Here is a 21,122-nt window from a genome sequence, read left to right on the forward strand (position 1 = left end):
GATTTCAATATGAACTTAAACATTTCTCATCAAATTTTTCCAAGACTGAATGATCAAATTTGCTATTCACATTCATCTTAAGTTTTTTAAACTTAACATTTGTTTCTCTTTTTTCTCTCTATAAATTAATTTTAGTATAATGTCCATACTTGAATGAAGAACTCTTGAACTCTTGAATGAAGAAAGAGCAATATCTGATCTAGGGTCAGCTAAAATATATATAACACATATAGACCTGCCAATTAGGCAATTTAATTCAGAATTTCCTCACAGAATTCCTACTGGTTGACCTTCACCCCAGCTGATGGTATGTCTGGTCAGGAAAGTGTAACGCTGTGTTAAAATATCCTGTATTTGCACTCACTCACAGCATGCTGTTAGCTAAACACTGATCTGTTATCTTCAGATTTTTTTCCCTGCACAGGAATCATGCTTTTAACTGGCACAGGTGTTTGGCACTGAAAGTCAGACTTCATGAATAAAAACCGCAACCGAATTTGATGTTGGAATGGGATCCAAGGGGATCTATAGTGGTTCGGGTTTACAGACACATATATGATGAGGTGTTGCATAATGTACAGACCTGAAGTGAGTGAGGAAACCAAACCAGAGCAGCAAATGTGTCACATTTTTGTAGGCGCCATTGTGCAGAGTTGCTATTATTCGATTGCAGAGGAATGTGAACTGTTGGGTGTAGAGTGTCTACACCCAACAGTTCACATTCCTCTATTTGTTTAGGGTGCTGAGGGACTTTTTTTTTTTTCCAGAAAGAAGAATGACCAACTGTTTTCAAGCTTTGTTTCAAAACCTCAACCAAACCCCAAAGGTTGCAAAAGACCTCAAATCCTGGCAAAAACCATGAGTATAAACAAACACAGTGAACCTCAACTTAATCTGTGGGAGGTATGGTGTGTTATTGTGTTAAGAATTGGCAAGGTTTTAGAAATGCTGTCTTATTTAAACCAGTAACCTTAAAAGTGAAGCATGCCATTTCTGTGCCACTAATGGGACCAAATGGAATTTCAATCTGTTTGTTTGAAAGGCCTGATTGGTGTAGCCAAAACAACATTGGCTTAACCAGTGTAGTTGGACTATTTGTTTGTCCAAACCAATGGAAACTTTGTTAAAATCTTTTTTTTTTTTTTTTTTTTTTAGTTCCAGTAGTGGAACAGAAATTACGAACCACTGAACTTGACTAAATAATGCCTAAATAGCTTATTTGGGTAGATATTATTTTCCCTACCCTTGTAGTGGACACACACAAGATAAGAGAAATATTGTGTATTATTATTATTATTGATAATACATGCATATTTAAAGTTTAAAATTTAATGCCATTCAATTTAATTTATTTATTTTACAGATTTTGACATAATTATTTTTATATTCTGCTTTCTGAAGCCTGTTTTCAGAGGCAATATTGTGTATAATTATTTATAATATAATATAATATAATATAATATAATATAATATAATATAATATAATATAATATAATATAATATAATATAATATAATATAATATAATATAATATAATGTTTAAAGCTTAATTTAATGCAATTTAATTTAATTTATTTATTTACCAGAATTTTACAATTATTTTTGGGAGGGCATTTTACGAGAAAAAACAATTATTATTAATTATTATTATTATTATTATATTATTATTATTATTATAATTTTATAACATAAAAAATACTATCTAAAATATTTTATAAAATTTTTATTATTTTATAATTTTATTATTATATAATTTTATTTACCATTTTAGACAGAATCCCTTTTGCATTATGCATTGTAGACTTGTCGGAAATTATGTGATTAATAATTATTTTATCTTCTTATGAGCCATCAGCTTTTTGCAGTCATCCCAAGAACTTCACCACTCTTATGCCATAGTATGAGATTTATGGTATACTACCTGGCATCTAAACTTCCAAATATAATTAGCGAGGAAGAAGAAACCTCTGGAAAGAGGTAAAGAGAGCGTTTGGCTCTTTAGGTTCATCCTTGTGTTCCCTGTGTCTAAAATCACTTATTCTTTCAGCTTTCCTGTGAAATATGCTCTCTTTTATCTGCTCATGATAGACAGCTGAGCTCCAAACAGCAGGTCAACCTCTCTGTCGATCACTTCATATCAGAGCAGAAATACATTTAATACAGTAGACAGATACATTCATGTTATTTAAGTAGAAAAAATATCAGAATGATCTGAGCTATTGACTATTCAATGATGTGGGCAGGTGTATGACTTTTGCCGTATCTATTCTACGTGAGTGTGCCTTTAAGACAGGGAAGAGGTTTCATGAGGACTGAAGTTACCCCAGGGGACTCTAGAGGGAGAGAGAGTTTTCTGAGGTGCTTTTGGATTTGGGAACACTTAGCATGTTTGGTGCAGCTTCAAGAAAATTGAGGCCATTAAAAACCACAACCTGGATACAAGATACATTGGCTGCTTGGATGTGGACTGTGTGCCAAATGAACAAAGGGCTTTGGGCCTACAGGTGTATTTTGGTGAGATTGACATTTATTTACTTGGCAGATGCTGTTGTCAAAAGCACTTTACTGTACTTTTTTTTTTTTTACTCAAGTTTCTTGCTGAAAGACACTTTGGGCTACAAGCTTTAAGTTAAAAGCCCAGATATTTAACCATTTAGCCTCCCAACCCTGATCATTTCTTCTTCTTATTATTTTATTTTATTTTATTTTATTTTATTTTATTTTATTTTATTTACATTTTTTTTGCTGAAAACTGTTAGCTAACTGTTGTTTCTTTGTTTATTTTCTGGAAGTATGTGAGCTGCTTGCTGTCTTCTTCCTCATAGGCACTTTTTTCATGAGCCATTCACATGAAAAAAATGATGTCTGAAATTCCTATTTTGTAGTATTGCACACTTTTAGCCTCAAAAACATATTTGGTCACTAGAATATCTATAATATAATGAAAAAATGTATATTTGATTAAAACATTGCTTGCAATTGTTTATTTTTTTTTATTATTATTATTTTTTTTTTTAGAATAGTACATAGTATATATTGTGCAAATTTTAGTATTCTGTTTTGAACATAATAGTGTTATTTTAGTATTATTTATATACTATTAAAGTATTTATTAATACTTTAAATTGGGATTTTTTTTTTTTTTGTATTTTAATGTTAGTTTCTCTTTTTTTAATATTTCCATTTATCTTTAAATAATTTTTATTTAAATAGATTTTTCTTTTTATTTTGTTTCAGTTAGTTGCCAAATCAATATTTTTAATTTTTGTTTAAAGTTTTTTAAACTAATATTTACATTTTAATAAAATAAAATATTTGAACTTCTAATTTTTATATTTTACACAAACTTTACATTTTTAATAATTTTAGTTTTTGTTATAAAACTATAAAATAACAACAGTTATAAAATAACCACACTGGGACATACTGTAGCAATTGTTGAACTCCAAAAAGGTCAAACAAACGTCACACATGATATGATTTAGGCCGTGGCGAACCTGACGCTGCAATCTGATTGCTAAACCACGCCAGTGAACTTTCAGAGCTGATGTGCTTTCATGGATCACTAGCTAATAAGCCAAACAAGGCCTAATTAGCCTCATAGAAACATCAAAGCTGAACCCTAAAGGCCGTCCGAGCGCTTCATTAGCAATGAAACACCCTCAGAGAGAAGATGTGACCATGGCAACACATGCAGATGGAGTATAGATCACAGATAAATAAGTGACTGTTGAGTTTAGCTAGTCAAACATAACTTCAGATTCCATCCTGTGAAATCCACTGTGCATCTTTAGAAGTTCTGATGTTTGGATCTGTGGTGCTTTCAAAAAAAATTTAAAGGATCTCGACCTGCCCAGCAACAGCAACACTTTGGGCGAGGCTATCTTTTTGTTTTACCAATGACAGACAAGGAAACCTGTTTGAAAACAGTCACTACTTTAGAAATTCCAAGTGAAGCTAGAACTCAGAACTTTTCCAGAATATTAAAATTGATCATTACGGCTCGTTCAGAAAGTTTTACAAGACTCGTGCATTTTAATATGTGATTTAACCTTCATCCCAGCATGCAATTTGAGTTGCCATAACTGTTTTGCTGCCTCTATATATACGTATATAATATATGTGTGTGTTTCTAAGCACATAGCTCAGCTTATATTAAAAACGGACCTTTCACACAATGGTGCGTAACTGCTGTCTGTTTTAGCTGAGCTGTGACTTGTGCTTAAGTGAGTGTAAGTGTGTGTGGGTATAGGCTATTGCTCTCTGGTATCGGTTTTCACACGCACTAAATTATTCATCCGGATACATACCAAATCATCATATCGCACATGGGATCTCCATGGCTACCCCCTCCATCTCATGCCCTCCATCAGCCGCTACCGACTGTTTTGGCCAAATGTCAGAGAATGTCACAGTTCTCTAACAGATCTAGCACGCTTTTAACCTCTCAACCCAGTTCCAAACAAAACATTTTCATTCATTCACAGTTCATTCTCTCCAGAGAGAGCTTTGTGCTTGTTGCTACATTCAGAATTGAGTACTAGCATAATGCCTATTGCTCAGTATGCAACAAATCTTATGGTATCCTAAATTGTTGTTTATTATGTTGCATATTTAATTCAGTGACTGCATTCATTTAGCATTTTTAATCCAATCGGGTGTGAAACATCTTGTGTTTCAACTTTTCAGAAGATGAATGAAACGTGACTTAGATGTAAACTGTGGTTTTGCTTGTATTTCATTTGTCAGCACTTGAAATGGTAGGTCAAGTACATTGCATTGTGCAATACAGTATTTTCACAATATTTAAATGTACTGCACATATTTCTTATTATGATCCATGTTGAAAATAGTTGTGCTGCTTAATATTTAATATGATGTTTAATACTTATTATAAACTATAATGTCCTGCCAGAAAATTACCAGTGTCTTTTTTTCTTATATTATAGAAAGTTTAAAAGAAGTTCATTTGAAAAAATAAATCTTTACTGTCACTTTTGATCCATTTTATGTGTAACATTTGAACAGTAGTGTATATAAGATTTACAAAAAATTCAGTAAAACATTAATGCACAGTAATCAGAATTTACATTAATATATTAAAAAACTGTATGTGTGTGTGTGTGTTTTGTGTATAGTATTTACAAAATTAATAAAATATTATTTTAAAATATGGGGAGAAATCTGTTTTCTTGAGATTTGCAGTTCACAATTTGTGATTGTATTATTTGTTGTATATTTTGAATATATAGTACAATGTAAAATGTGATTGATTTTGAAAGATTTTGATTTATTTCAATTTAATGTGACCTGGCAACCTTAGGTTACACCAACAAAAGTCATTTTCAAGAGTCAGGTTTTGTAGAAACTGCATTTTTATTTATATTATAGTCAGTGTCTGTGCCATGTAGAAGTGAGCTTGGCATCAAGTCAACACTGGATTGAGCTGCAAGGACATTTTTCCAGGTCCCTATGGTATCAATAGAAAACCCTGAAGATCTCAAGAGAGCCAATAATGTCATGTGCGTCTGTTCAACAACAGCAATCACCCGTGCCATTAAAGATTGAAGAGCAACAGTCTCTTTCGGCACACCAGTATTACGCCAAGGAAAACAGCAAGAGACGGCGCGAGTGAGACAAAAAAGAAAGAAAATAACGTCCGGAGAGAAAGAAAGCTAGAAATAGACATTGCATACAGAGAGAACCATGCATTTGGGTTGCGCTGGTGCACTCGGTTTTTGCAGGACAGATAAACAGATGGATGTGTCGTCCCCTCCACAGTGAATATCTGCTTGCCGAAAAGAGCCAAACTGACTTCAGAGATGCACAACATGCTACAGTACATGAAGCACAGAGCACTACAATCTCACCTGGAAGTGCATATGATGAGACAATGTATGAACAGAACGCATGCATGCATTGACGATTGCACAAAAATGCAAATGCATAGGATGACATTGTGCATAAATGCAACAACTGTTAACAAAAAAAAGAGCTGGTGAAAGGTCAACAGTCTGCTAATGTCCTCAGTAGGCCTCAAGACAGAAAGCTGCGCTCAGAAACACTGCAAAAGCATAAACACACAGATGGAAAGACAAAGGGAGCATTCTAATAAACATTTGAACTTCTGTTCATTCATGAGCTGCCAAAAGAAACTTCAATGTTGTACTTAGGAACAAAACCGGCCTCGTCAAATGGCTCCATTATTCATAGGGTTCTTGTGATCAAATCTGTCGGGCAGTAAGAAAGACAGAACTGAACCCATTCAGTTGGGCCGTCACGGACTCTACGCTCAGCAGGATGCAACCTCACTGCCTCTAGTACACATATAAGTTCAAGCGAAGGGCTTATGGGATGGGTTGCGCATTGCATTTTCTCTTTGAAGCTGTGTGTTGCATTGAGAGCCGAGAGTGAGAGAATATGTAGGTGCAAGTGGCTTGTATGAGTGTGACAAACCCAAAAGCATGTCTCTGAATAATTTGATTTGGCACCTGATACTTAGAGCAGATTAGCTAAATATAGGCCTAATATTCAACCCAAAACAATGGCATACAATAAAGGATGGGTGATATTTTGAATATATTTGAAATATTTTAGTATTAGTATTATATTAGTCAGATTTGTTTCAATTCATTTAAAGGGATCAGTTCAAATGAATTGATTTGATGAACCTCAAAATGCTGGTGTATATTTAGGGCTGGGCAATATAATGAATAGTTATGAAATATTTGAGATTAGAGTCAAGGAAGGATCATCAGGTATGAGAAATTTAGAACAGTTTTAAGTGTGCCGATTTTTCAAAGTAGCATCAGTTTCTATTCAATTCATCTACTTGAATCAGTTCAAACTCTCCATTTCTATGAATCTATTAACTCGGATACAGTGATTCATTTGCATCATCACTCAAAAGTGTTCATGGAAGACTCACAACGTATTTTTTAACCCCAAAACACTGGCATACAATTAGGGCTGGGCAATATATTAAATATTTGCAATGACATTTTTAAGATGACGATCCTTCCTGTTGTTATGACTCTCAAGTATGAGGGCTTTTAAATCTATATCTTTGAAAAAGATTTTTCGATGTAGCATCAATTTGTTAAATTTGTCTGAATCAGTTTAAAACTGTTCATTTTCAGTTGAGTGACAAAGAATGGTGTGACAGAGCTTTATCTGTTCACAGTGACGTTTTTTTGTAGACTGACAGCGCTGTTGCTGTTTAACAGCTTGCTGCATGCGTTTTCGTAAGACATGATGACCTGAATCTATACAATGAATGAAATAACGCCTCCATAATCCAAAGGATTTATATAAATACAACTTTTTCCATTTAATAAATCATACTTTTTAATTAAAAAATAAATCAGTTGTGTCCCCGGGAGATAATTCCTCAGCTGGTTCTGGGAGGCCATTCTTCACCTGAAAGCCTCATAAAGACCTCCAGAGAGCAATATGTATGGAGCGCGCGAGAACTGCCAAGAAAAGATTACATGTCCATTGTCAGCTTTTAATAATTTGGCTTTCTGAAAGACCAGATAGTTTGTCAATGGTTTCGTTTTTAACACACCTCACTGCCTTCGCCGCACACTAGTTAAATCCCTCTTTTGTCTGTCTGTCACATACTATTAATAATGTCTTTCTCCAAAACACACACACACACACACAGAAAGCGAGCAAGAGAGAGAGACCTTCTCTACTGTACTGAGTGCGTACAGTGTACGTTTGAATAAATATTGAACCATAATACAATAAAAATAGTTTAATGTGTCTGGTAAAACAGTGTTAATCATGTGGAACTGCAAGGAAGGCAGGACATTCAGGCGATGCTGTGGCCCAGTAACCAATCAGCTCCTGACCTCAGTCCAACAGAGACGGTCATAATGTCATCGCCATCAAAACCAGGACAGATTAAGGTTAAACTACAGATCTGTCATTTAGAAAGACAGAGACAAGTCCTATCCCTTTAAAACCAATGGATTTGTGTGCACAGGAAGCTTCCAATATAACCCTCTGCCACTGCCACACCAGCACAGCATATAAGCCAAAACATCAGTGTCCTTTTATAACATCAGACAAGTGGAAAATGCATTCTGTCTGTCTGTTTGATGCTCTTCTACCCTGACAGATTGAATGTAGAGTCACACAAGGCTTTCTCAAAGGGACAGTTTCACCTAAAATCAAAGATCTTCCATCGTTTACTTGCACTCATGTAGTTCCAAACTTGAATGACTTCAAGGAAGATATTATGAAGAATGTTGAAGTCTAAAAATATAGCACCATTGGCTTTCATTGTATGGGCAAATTTTGTGTACAGTCTATTGGTTTTAGTGAGTAAATGATGACTGAATTTTAATTTTTTAAGTGAACTATCCTTAGTTTCTGCAGCTAAGAAGAACAATTTTCTTTCACTCTTAAAAATAAAGGTTCTTTATCGGCATCCATGGCTCCATGAAGAACCTTTAACATCCTTGGAAACTTTCCACTGCATTCGTTCTTTATGGTGGGAAAAAGGTTATTCAGATTATTGAAATGCTCTAGAAATGGTTCTGTTCCCTGAAAGGTTCTTTGGAGAGCCAAAAATGGTTCTTCTGTAGCATGGCTGTGAAAGTATGTTTTTTTTGGAAGCTTTATTTTTAAGAGTGTACATTTAAAAATAAACTGGCATCTACTGTATGGTTCCACAAAGAACATTTAACATCCATAGAACCATAGAACCTATCCAATTTACAAAATGTTCTTTATAGTGGAAAATGTTGTTAAGATTATTAAATCTTCACTAAGAAAAAAAAAAAGGTTATTTTATGAACCGTTCACTAAAAGGTTCTTTTTAGGAACGTAAAAATGGTTCAGTAAGAGTGTAGAATGTAATACAGTAAGTGTAATAAGAGTGCAGTATGAAGACATTTTAATAATCTGAAGAACACTTTTCTGGTATCCTTTTGTAGAATGGAAGGTTTCCATGGATGTTAAAAGTTCTTTATGGAACCAAATGGCGATAAAGAACTTTTATTTTTTTTTAGAAGAAATCCAAGTCAGTCAAGTGAAGAAGTTTGTATCAAGTTGATTTGATTAATATATTCTGTATTCTGCTTTGCTTCTCATTGAGTTATCTCAAAATACTAATTTATACAATGGGATGCTTAAATACATGGTTCTGTAAAATGTCATGGAATTGCTGCTGTCCTGAGAAAGCCTCTAATCTCAAAGGGTCTAAAATAGCAGTCTTCCGAGAGACAGAAAGAATAACGGTTGTCAGGATGAAAATTTAAAGTTTCTCAAGCTATTGTTTGCTTTGCCGCAGATTTTAGGCTCCTTAAAGAAATAAAGGGCATCTGACACAACTGTCAAGCTCATAAACAGGCGGTCTGCCTCTGCAACATCATCCAGCTCTTGAGAAAAACTTTATCCTGAACACACTTCACTATTCCAAACAACACAAACAGCTGTCTCATTTGAGCATAACTTCTGACCGACTGTAAATTCACAGCGGACTTTTATAATGTTGGCACGTTTCAAAGGGCAAAAGCTTTCTTTGCTGCTTTGCATGAAATGCCCCTGCATTTCTAATAAAAAATGAAAAGCTGAACTGTAACAGCATGTTTACTGTTACAATGTTTAGGCTGTAATGACAGGTTGACTTCTTTGGTTACTGGCCGGATATCAAGTCATGTCGAGGTTGATTTATTCCACCCTTTGGTGAATCAGATTGTGCCAGCAGAACAAACCTCAGTGTGTGTGTGTGTGTGTGTGTGTGTGGTGTGTGTGTGTCCAAAACAGCAGGAAAACAAAACATGCAAGCTGTTTTTGGACCAGAATTATAGAAGTGTATGAACTGCAGTCCTCTTTCCTCTGAAGCAACACTTATTGTGGTCACATAATAAGTCATGGGGGCAAATAAAACAAGCACTTCACTACGTTTTTGAATTAATTAGCCTAGCTATAGATTTAAGTAGCAACAGCATGTTATGCATGACAAAAGTGATAATATTCACAAAAGTGAATTTGCCTCACAACATAAGTTGCATGCTGCTTTTTATTTACTAAGCAACTGCACTGTAACCTGAACACTATTTAGACTGTGATCCCTTCTTGTGTGATACATTAGCGTTTTATCATTGATTTCATTAATAAGTTGCTGTATAAATCATAAATATTCTATCTTGTTGTAATCCATAATAGTAAACATTTACCAAGTCTCAGGAATAACAATGCAAGCCATTCATTTGCATTCTGTAGCATTGTTGTCATTTGATAAACTTTCATGTGTTGTGTTGCTACAGAGATGAGACGTGCAAAGCTGGAATCGGTAAAGTGCATTATTAGTTTGCATACAAAATGGCTCAATCCAGCGCAGTTTATGCGTGTGTACAGAGATGGTGAGTTGAAATCAAACATCGTCTCTTCTGTGGATCTCTTACCTCCACACTGAATTGCTGCTCCTCACCGTCCACAGCACATAAAATCCACAGCAAGAACTGCGCGCACAAGCAATTCAACCCTCTTCTATTATGCAGTGTTAACAAAAACCATAATGACCCGTATTTATTCGTTTTGGCTGATTTTATTAATAGTCAATAAAAAAAAGCAAAGAACAAAAGAAGGAAAAATCCCCCTGGTCTCAGTGGGTTGGAAACATTAGAGGCAGACAAACAGTCGTCACGTCGAGAGATATAATAATAATGATATCATATCACTCCGGGAGGCTCTGATCGCGCTGTTTGCTCCTTTAGAGTTCGTCTCTTCTTTGTCTCCCGGAGGCGCAGATGTGATGATGATGATGCTTAGATAAGTCACATTTAGTTGTGCTGCTCCTCTTCTGCTGAGCGCGATGGACCTCGAGTTTTCAACCATACCTCTCTCTTCAGCGCATGCGCGCTGCGCTCCGCTCTGAATCCCACCTCAGCGGAGAACCCACGGAGAGCAAACGTCACGGAATCCTAGATCAGAAAACCAACCCCAACTGGAGTAAATAAACAAACTACTGTACTGTACTGGTACTATAATAATAATCATAATAAGAATAATAATATAATAATAATAAGAATAGCTAAATTCTAAAAATCCTACCCACAAATATACTGTTTCAGTATTACAGCACATATAGATTTATATATATATATATATATATAGATATATATATATATATATTAGATATATATATATATATATATCAATATAATACACACACACATTATACACATGCCTACAAACATATACATATATAATTTAATAAAAATACATACTAGAGTTGTTTTTGTTCTTTTGTTAATTAGGCGGGTCTGTGTGTATATACACACATAATTAAATAAAATTACTATTAATAGATAATATATGTGGTATAAATTTATACATAAAACGGTTTTTACTGTCTATATATATATATAGATATATATATATATATTATATATATTAGAGATCATATATATATATATGAACATATTACACTATATGTATTAGATGTTTGTATGTATATAAGATATATACTATATATATATATATATATATATATTGTTTAAATTATTAGGTTTTTTTTGGTTGGTTGTTTTTTTAATATTATGATGTGTGTGTGGGTGGGTGATTATATATATACTGTATATGATATATATATAAATATTTAAAATGTGTATATATAAACATTATGTATTAGTCTTAATAATAAAAGAAAAAATAATACATAATGTTTATATTTATTCTTTTGTCTTGCACAGCCTTCTTGGATGCCTTATAATAAGCAGTGTACCGTTCATGTCCACTAGAGGGCATCTCTCAAGTTCTCTTACTGTATAAAAAACATTAAGGGACGTTGCACAAGTTCCTCACTTTGTACAGGACATCAAATCTTTCTCCCACTCTATGTTTTTTTTTTTTTGTCTTGTTCCAGGTTTGCTTTTCCAGTGTCAGCAGTGACTTTTTATTATTTGCCTGACACAATTTTTTAACACTCTTACAAAAGTGCAAAGTGTGTGTTTCTCTCATACAGGGAGGAGTCCAAATATATGAGCACAAAACAAGCCCATCTCCATCTCAGTGTGAACATGCACATCAAGAGCCCGGAAAAGAAAAGAAAATCAGATTAAATGTCGCAGATCAGGGTTTTCTTACTTGCAAATGCGATGGAAAATCAGCAGATAGCAGCAGGGTAAGGCCACGGCCAGCCGATGAGGTTTCAAGTTGCACAGTGGTCCCAGGGATTCAACTATTCCCTCTAAACAGACAGACGAGATGGGAACGTACCACTAACATCTGTAAACTACAGCTGTACGGAACTCACCCGCAGAAACAAAGTTGAAGGGTTTCCACTGACCAGTAACAGCTTTCCACCAAAACATTACTGGTGCATTTGCTAAGTCAATTGATCACCTTCAAATCATGCAGCTTATTGAGAAAGGTGGGATATGTAAAAACACTAACAACACATGGGAAAATACACATAACACTTTAGCATTTTAATTTGAACACAGAAGGGACCAAACCGCATGTATCGTGTTAAAAATGGTCAAATTATGTTTTCGTGCTGCTTTTGATTCACATACAGATGATTGCTCTGTTTTCAAATCCACAAACTCTGCCAACTAGATCTATGTATCAGCCACATGGAATGGAGATCAGTCAGTGAAGATGAACATGGCATGTCTCATCTAAGATGGTCGGGTGACAAGGACCGTTGAGGTAACTGCGATAACTCTCAGCAGCACACCAAGTTGTATAAACATTTATTGTAATTTGTAAAAAGGTTGTGATAATGTTTTTGTAATCAAAGTTAAATATTATGTGTTAGTGGAAAAAGGAATAATATTATTCTGCATCCTTAATAGGACAGATGTGTTTTAAGTTTTTTTTTTTAACATAATGTATATTTTATTATTAGGTACAGTTTAACGGTTATTTTTTATATTTGTCTATTTTGTCAGGCTTCACTATGATACTATTCTAGCATGTATTTCCTATATTTGAAGGTATTCATATTTTTTATTATTTTTTTTTTTTTTTTTTTTTTTTGTTTTTGTTGTTATTTGTTTTAGTAATATTATTTGCATCATTTTATTTAGTTTTTACGGGTTATTTATTTGAGTTATTTTAGTACCCTCAACTTTACGGTTGTTTTATTTGAGTTATATTAAATATATATGTTTTAGTGTTTTTTAATATGCACAGTTTAATTTTTGTTTTTGAAGGACTGTGTTATTTTAAAAATTAATTATATACCATTATAGCATTTATTCGATATTGTTGAAGTAGCTTTTATTTCTATATTTTCTTATATGCTTATATGCTTTTATAAGTTTATTCTTTTTTAAAAGATTTCTATTTAAAAAACATTCTGTTGCAGTATGGCTTTAATTTAGTTATTGTTTGCAAATTTCAGCTTTAGCCATTTTTAGCATACTTAAACTTTTAGTTCGTTAAATGTTGGTTGGCGGGTTTGGGCGTTGATTTATAGATTTTTTTATATTTTAATAGTGTTTGGGTTATGTGTTTAACATATAAGTGAAGTGAAGTGAAGTGAAGTGAAGTGCAGTGAAGTGAAGTGAAGTGAAGTGAAGTGAAAGTGGACGTGTGGGCCAAGTGCGGATGACCTCGTACTCGGAATTTGTGCTCTGCATTTTCACCCATCCAAGGGCACACACATACAGCAGTGAGTATGCACACACACAGCACACACACATGCACACACACACACCCACACACACACTGAACACCCGGAGCAGTGGGCAGCCGGTGTTTTTTTTGTCTGTGGCACCCGAGAGGCAACTGGGGTTCTGTGCCCTTGCTCACGGGCACCTCAGTCGTGGATACTGAAGGTGAAAGAGAGTGCTGTACATTCACTGCCCCACCTACGATCCCTGATGGCACTGAAACTCTGAAAACACTGAAACGCGCAAGCTTTGGGTTACAAGTCAGACTCTCTAACCATTAGCTATTTCCGCTATATCGCAATTAATGAAGCTATTACAATTAATTTCAGTTAAACGACAGTATTTTTAATTTAGTTTTAATTTCGAGTTAACATCTACAACACTGACAGACACAAATAATGTTGTCATGTTGACCTGGTTGTATTGTGTTTATTTACCAGCCTACTGTAAATAATATCGTCTCACAAACATTGCAGTTTAGTCTGTGGGGGGAGAGGGGTTTTTCATAGTAAGAACGTGTTACACTGACATTTTAAAACCACTTAAGGAAATATGACCAGGTAGCTATTTTCACAATTGTTTTATTGTAGGTGTATGTTTAAAATTTAGATGTGTTTATAGAATGCCTTTAAAATGTTCTGCAAAGTCCTGTACTAAACAGTATACTGCACAACCAACAATGCAAAAGCTGTTGAATGTTTTAAGCTTGATGGGCATTGTGTTGGAGAAATAAGCACGGCCATCATTTCATTCGTCTGGCATTTATTGTTGACACGTAATAATGAGGACATCCTAAACTAAGAGCACTCACAGCATTTCAGCAACCATCTGGTGCCTCTTTCCTCTTGCTTCTGCTTCCATCTCTCATTCCCTCTTTTTGCTTTGTTTAGTTTGTAGTCACCTCTTGCTCGCTTACTTGTACTTCGCAGTGAGAGATAGAAGACGTTGTGGTTCCTCTCTTCTAGCACTGGGAACTGCTGCCCCATATAACTTTCCCGCTTAATATGCACGTCTAATGTGTAGGGCGCATTCTGCTCCCCCCAATTCAGAAAGCTCCTCGTTTGGCGCCTAGGTTAAAACGTTCCTTCTGCTTTCCTTTAGAGACCAGCCAAAAATGCTTTGAAACAGATTGTGCAGGCTTCATTCTTATGGCCATTTCTCCTGGCGACCCATCACGCATCACTCTTCTCTCCCTCGTCTCGCCATCCTAATTCTTCTTTTTTCCCCTCTCCTCCTTGTTCCAGTTTTGTGTTTTTCTCCTTAGTACTGAAGGTTCTCGTATTCATCTCCATTTTTTGCACTACAGTCTGCTTAGAGATATCTAATGTATGAAAAAAGTGATTTCTACTGGAGCTGTAACATTACAAACATTGTCTTACAGTCCGCATTTATTTTGTTGTTGCTTTATTCCATATCATTGAACATAAACATAACATAAAAACTACGTGGTTTATAAAAAAAGGAATTTGTGTACAGTTCAGGGGAACAGGGTTAAACGTTCAATTGATCGTTTCAAATAATAAATTCATATTAGATGATAGGATTCTCCTTTTTTAAATAAGAGGACCAATTTTTTATTGCAATTTATAATAAATAAACATTTACAATTTATTATAATGGATATTATAATTTATTAGTATAGATTGTATTATAATTAGATATGCTGGGTGATTGTAGATTATCTCTATGATGTTGTCAAAAGGGCTCTTATGTCCTCACATTTTGTAAATATACAGTACAATAATATTGTTACAATATTCGGACAATTTAAAATAGCTGTTTTTTGCTATGTAATATATGTTAAAATGTAATTTAGTCCAGTGATAAAAGCTGAATTTTCAGCATCATTACTCCCGTCTTCAGTGTCACATGATCCGCAGAAATTAATTCACCAGCTTATATAAGTGAATAAAATGTAAATAATTTGTAATTTTTTGTTAATAGTCATGACTAATTATAAAAAATATGTAAATGTAAAATTGTAATAATTACATTATATACTAAATAAAAATGTTCATTTATATGGCTGTGCAATGTATAATTAATATAATAATATATAGATAATATATATAATATATATCTAATATATATATATATATAAATATATATATATATATAAGTATAATATATATAGATTTATATAGATATATTTCTCTACAAGCCACATGATTTGACGTGTTGCTATTCACAATGTGTGAGAGGCTTGTATATGCCAAATTTAATATTTGCACTTAGGAGTTTTGAGAATCCCTAAGCCATAGTACATATGAAAGCAGCACCAAAACCGTTTTTTTTTTTTTTTTTTTTTTTTGTTTTAACTGAATGACAGGCATGGCTTTATGTTTTGAAGCATGGAATTTCGACAGAGCCTTACCTGCAGATCTTCAATGGCACAGACTCCTGACAGTTATTAAAATGCAGTCAACCCACAGGTCACCACAGACTGAGGGCACACCGACACAGACGCTAAGAAAGTCAAAAGTCGCCTCACGGCTCCATAGGGTGCCTCATCAACATCAGTGTACCGATAATGCTCCCCTTAAAATCACAATAACAGCCTCTGATTTAAATTGCCTGGTTTTAAAAAATGAGAACAAAAATGTCTGTTTTTTGGTTGGCCATGAAAGTCTGGTTTTAAGTCCAGCGTGTGGTCTGGGGACGACTCTGGGAGGCTCCGATGGAGCACCAGAAATAACCTCAATACCAGAAGAACATGTGCACAAAGCCGACAACGCGATAGGTACATAATTGTAGTAACATGCAAGCCGGGTCGCACAAGACAAATCCCTGCGTCTGTAGGGTGTCTGTCATCAGTTGTGTTGTGCGGCATGTATCCATGTGTCGCTGTGCATGTGTCACATAGGTGTTGTTGTCATGACCGCAGACGTCAAAAGACGGATGGCCGAGAGGTTCCGGAAAACTGAACACTGCCTCAGTCGTTCCGGTGTTTGTTGTGCGCAGCATCCCCCAGGTTTCCTGAACCATCTGTGAGGGGGAAGAGGGCCTCCCTGCGTGGCGGAGGTAATGAGGGCTAATGAGATGCTTTGTCCGCCAGGGGCCTGATCAGGCCCCCTCATTGGAAGTGTCCAAAAGTGGGTTTGGCCAAAATATCAAGTGGCGTGCCATCGTTCTAAATGTTTAAAGGCGTAAATCCAGCCCGTTAAAACAGGACACAGAATACAACGGTCTTTCCGCTGTGGCCCAGGGGAATGACTCTGTCCGTAGTTGGACAAAAGATAAAGTACAGGTTCCTCAGCCAGGTCGTAGAATGCCATGAACTTTATTGTTGATTATTGGATTGGAATGAAAGCATTTTAACTTTATTCAAATCAAAGTTGTGAGCTGCAACAATTACAGTCAGCTCTCAGTTTGCAAATGTACATAGTCTGTAGTGTGTAATATCTGTAATATCTGTATTTTTAATGCACCTTTTTTAGTGTTGTGTTTTAATGTGTTTTTTGATTTGTTGTATTGGATAAGATTGGTTTGGTCATTACTTAATTGCACCAAAATAGTTGTATTATTGGTTCCTGAGGTGGACATAATTTGGAGACACATTCATGTATAAATTCCAATAAAGATAAAGCTCAGATAAGGTTTGGACTTAAGATCTTAGAATGAATAATATTTGTAATTTATTATATGGTGATATATAAAAGGGGGGGAGGATTCAGAGGTTGAAACTGCTGGAAATATATACAATAACACTAAGTTATAAATAGAAAGCAAACGGTCCTAATGTGGGATTCAGTTGAAACCTTTCTCTGTTCCTTTATTTTATTTAGCCGTTTTTTATCTCAGCATAAGCTATCTATCTAGCGCTATCTATCTTCTATCTATGCTATCTAATCTATCTATCTATCTATCTATCTTATCTTAGCTAGTCTATTATTGTGCTTTTTTTTTGAGGGGTCTGTAGCATCAAAAAGTTTGAAAACCCCTGGGGAGACATCATTTTCTATGGGTTTCTCATTGTCCAGGGGGGTCTCTGGGGTGTTTTGTCCCTGTACTTCTGGTATCAATATCTCTCCTAACCTGGAAGGTTGTTTTGCTCCGGAAAGACTCACAGACACCAATAAAGAACCTGCTTTACATCCAGGTCATCTTTCTTCTCCCATGAGAATGGAATTGGTTTGGGCTCTTGAAGTCATATTTCACAATCTCCGAGAGGCTTGATTACAGCCTGGAAGCAGCAGGACCTGAGCCATGCGACCTGAGGGGATGCCGGTTCCCCGTGTGCGCACGACGAGGAAGGCTATTTGGGGAGAATATGTCAGCTCTCCTTACATAAACACAGACGGTTGCGGATTATACAGTGATTCAAGAGGCAAACCTCGCTCTGCTGCTGGAGAGTTCCAGACGTGCCAGGACTGTTTAATGGCCATATCTTGTTTGGTGACTCGACATACACCAACAATGATATAACTACAATCCTGCGGCACACAATGTCACATAGAATTTTTAATAAAGAGATTTAACAAATGACTGGTAGACGGTAATTTCTCATGTGGAGGGGCCTTCATGATCTCATGCTTGGAATGTTGTAAATTTAGTCAGTTTATTAATACATACAATATTTGTTGGCAAAGCATGAGGAAAGTGTGATGTTTAACATGTTTCACTGTGAAAAACATTCCACCACTATTTGCCTCACGTTTTTGCTTCACTGGGACTAAAAGTAGATAACTAGCCGGCGATTTCATCCTCATTATGACGCAAAGTCCGACATAGGATTCATTAAAAATATGTATGACAGGTCCAGTTAATGTGCACAGTCTACCCACTTATGGTGACACGCCTGAGGACATTCCTGGGAACACGGCCAGATGAAAGCAGAATATAAGCTATTGTTTGCTCTCATGATTGAAGCCAAAAATGAGATTTGGAGAGACCCCGGTGATAAATTCTTGATCTGCCTTTATAATTACCGTCATCTACCATGTGGCCAGGAAACATGAGAGAACTGATTGGAGATCTCCAGTTCCATGACAACCACTCTAAATCTGGTTATGATTTGGTGAGCAAAAGGTAGATAAGTGGATTGTTTTCGGAGTGAGGTATAACAATAGTGATATAAATGTATAGATCGCTTACCCGCTATCTTCTTGGTTCCTCGGAGGTACTTGTCTTCCATTGTGGAGTCACAGAACCATGTTTTGTCATGTGTACTATGGTCCGTATAGACTCTCTGTCAAGGGATTTAAAGTGTTGAAGATATGGACTCTTGGATTTACTTCTTTTAAGTGCTCCCAAAAGATGTAAGAATTTGTTTTAGAGTAAACCTAATTTTATCCAGAGGGTTTTTGGGCAGTTTGCCTGACCCAATTAAGAGAAAGAAGAGGCCCCTGCGGGTAGATGGTCGTAACTAACAAAAAAAAAACAAGCCATCTGGTACAAACAAGCCTGTTTCTTCTCCATTCGTGGTTGGCGTGGGCCTATTAAACGCATGTGTGGCCAAAAGTTTTGACTAAACTTTGGTTCCTCCTGCATGCCAAGCATTTTAGGCATATTTCACTAATATGTTGTTGGTGTGTTACGTTTTTGACGTTCGACGTCTCGTACATGCATTCTTTTTTTCTTCTTCTTATAAATGCTTCCGTCCACTGATGCTGAAAGAAATATCTACTGTACTCCTTGAACAAGAATATCCCAAATGAGTGACTCCTTCTAAGATGGCTCTTATCAGTGATTCAAAACATACAGATGAACCAGTGTAGTCTGATTCCCCAGCAAATAACTCTACTGAAACAGTTCTTCTTAATGAATCAAAACATACAGCATGACCAGTGTAGTCCAATAGCCGTAATGACTCTTATGAGACGATTCTTTTTAGTGAATCAGAAACATACAGCGTGACCAGTGTAGCCCAAATGATTCACAAATGAATGACTCTTCTAAGACAGTTCTTATAGTGATTCAAAACATACAGCGCATAGTCCAATGTAGTCCTATTGCCATATGAATGACTCTTATGAGATGGTTCTTTTTAGTGAATCAACAAGATTCACCGCAGAAATCTTGTGTAATCTAATTCCTGACCTGCTAACCTCTAATGAGAGACAATTCTTTTTTAGTGAATTAAAACATATAGAACGAGCAGTGTAGTCCGATTTCTGAATGAAGAACTGGTTATGAGATCTGTTCTTTTAATGAAACAAAAACATACAGCATGACCGACAGTGTTGCCTAGTAAAGATGTTGAAGGAAAAACGAATTGAATCAGTAAGAGAATGGTTAAGGAATCAAAATTCTTTTTTTTCAGTTTACCTCACCCATGTCTTCATTCTTTATCTTCTTTGTTTGTTTACTGATTTGTTTGTTTTGCTGGGGCCACACTTTTCAAGTCCTCCTATGAGACATAATACGCTGATTTTGGAAGTGAGATTAGGGCCACTTTGTTCTGTTATTGTTGTTGTTGTAGTATATGTGTGTGTGCTATCAGATGTCTAAGTATATTACTCAGAAATTAATCTGAAATGGCACACATCACTCCCACCACACTCTACTCCCACCGTAGTCTGTACTCAGTCCACTGCTGCTCTCCTAACATATCTCATGCTAAAAGCTCCACCCACACTGAGCTTTGCTGTCCAGATGGGGTTTTAGTTCAGCACAAGCCACACAAGGAAAACTCAGTCCTTCATGTGCCTGGCAGGAGAGAGGTGTCTCTGGAAAAAAAAAAAAACAAAAAAAAAAAAAAAAAAAAAAAAACAATGTTTTCATTACATCATAAATAGATTTTAATGGATTAAAGGGCAGCCTGACTGCAAAATTGTGAACATGAAGGAGTGTATGAATGTATAAAATATGAGAGAATATGAGGGACGTGTTACTTTTTTGGTTTATGTTTTGTTTTGGCCGAATGAAACAAATGGGGTCAAAGTTTGGCTAGCCTCAGCCTCAGACGGCACACCTACAGACTGCCCACATATCCTTTGACCATTTGATGCATACAAAAAAAAAAAAAAAAATATACCTGCACAAAAAAAATGGCAGGTTCTGGTCTGAAATTACCAGTTACAATCTGATTGGCTGATTTTACATTAATTTCCACAAATACATGTAATGTATTTCTTTATATTATTATTCCTGGAAACCAAGTTGTTTAACAATGTTTAAAGCTAGTGCTTTTGAAGATGAAATAATGTTAATGGCAAATGTTAGTGACACTAAATCTCTAAAGCATTCTGACTCAGAAGTTATTGCTTATTAATTGTACCTCTGGTGACTCCTTTGGCTTCTTTTAATTATTTATTTATTTCAAAGTGGAATGAAACTTGGTGACTTTTTTGTGATTCTTGCAACATTTCTCCCAGATGCAAAAGCTTATAAGCGTAATTATGTCTGAAAACACTATTATAGGCAACAAGAGAATACACAGCTTATAATCAATTTATATATACACAGTATATAGTGAAAAAAATTAAAATATATTGTAATGCGTGTGAAAACATTATCTTCACTATATATTCCAGATAATATATCA

The 21,122-nt window shown here is 35.4% G+C and overlaps 1 protein-coding gene across 2 annotated transcripts in view; it reads right to left on the reverse strand.

Annotated features, from left to right (window-relative positions):
- The window catches only part of LOC109066121 (matrix metalloproteinase-16-like), a 52,857-nt gene extending 42,285 nt beyond the window's left edge, over window positions 1-10,572 (reverse strand). For both annotated transcript variants that reach the window (XM_042714583.1, XM_042714582.1), the window contains exon 1: window positions 10,418-10,572. The gene's annotated coding sequence lies outside the window, so the exon portion shown is untranslated. The remainder of the gene's footprint in view (window positions 1-10,417) is intronic.
- Window positions 10,573-21,122: the final 10,550 nt, after the last annotated feature.

The sequence above is a fragment of the Cyprinus carpio genome, chromosome A24, assembly GCF_018340385.1.
Source record: "Cyprinus carpio isolate SPL01 chromosome A24, ASM1834038v1, whole genome shotgun sequence".
Lineage (NCBI taxonomy): Eukaryota > Metazoa > Chordata > Actinopteri > Cypriniformes > Cyprinidae > Cyprinus > Cyprinus carpio.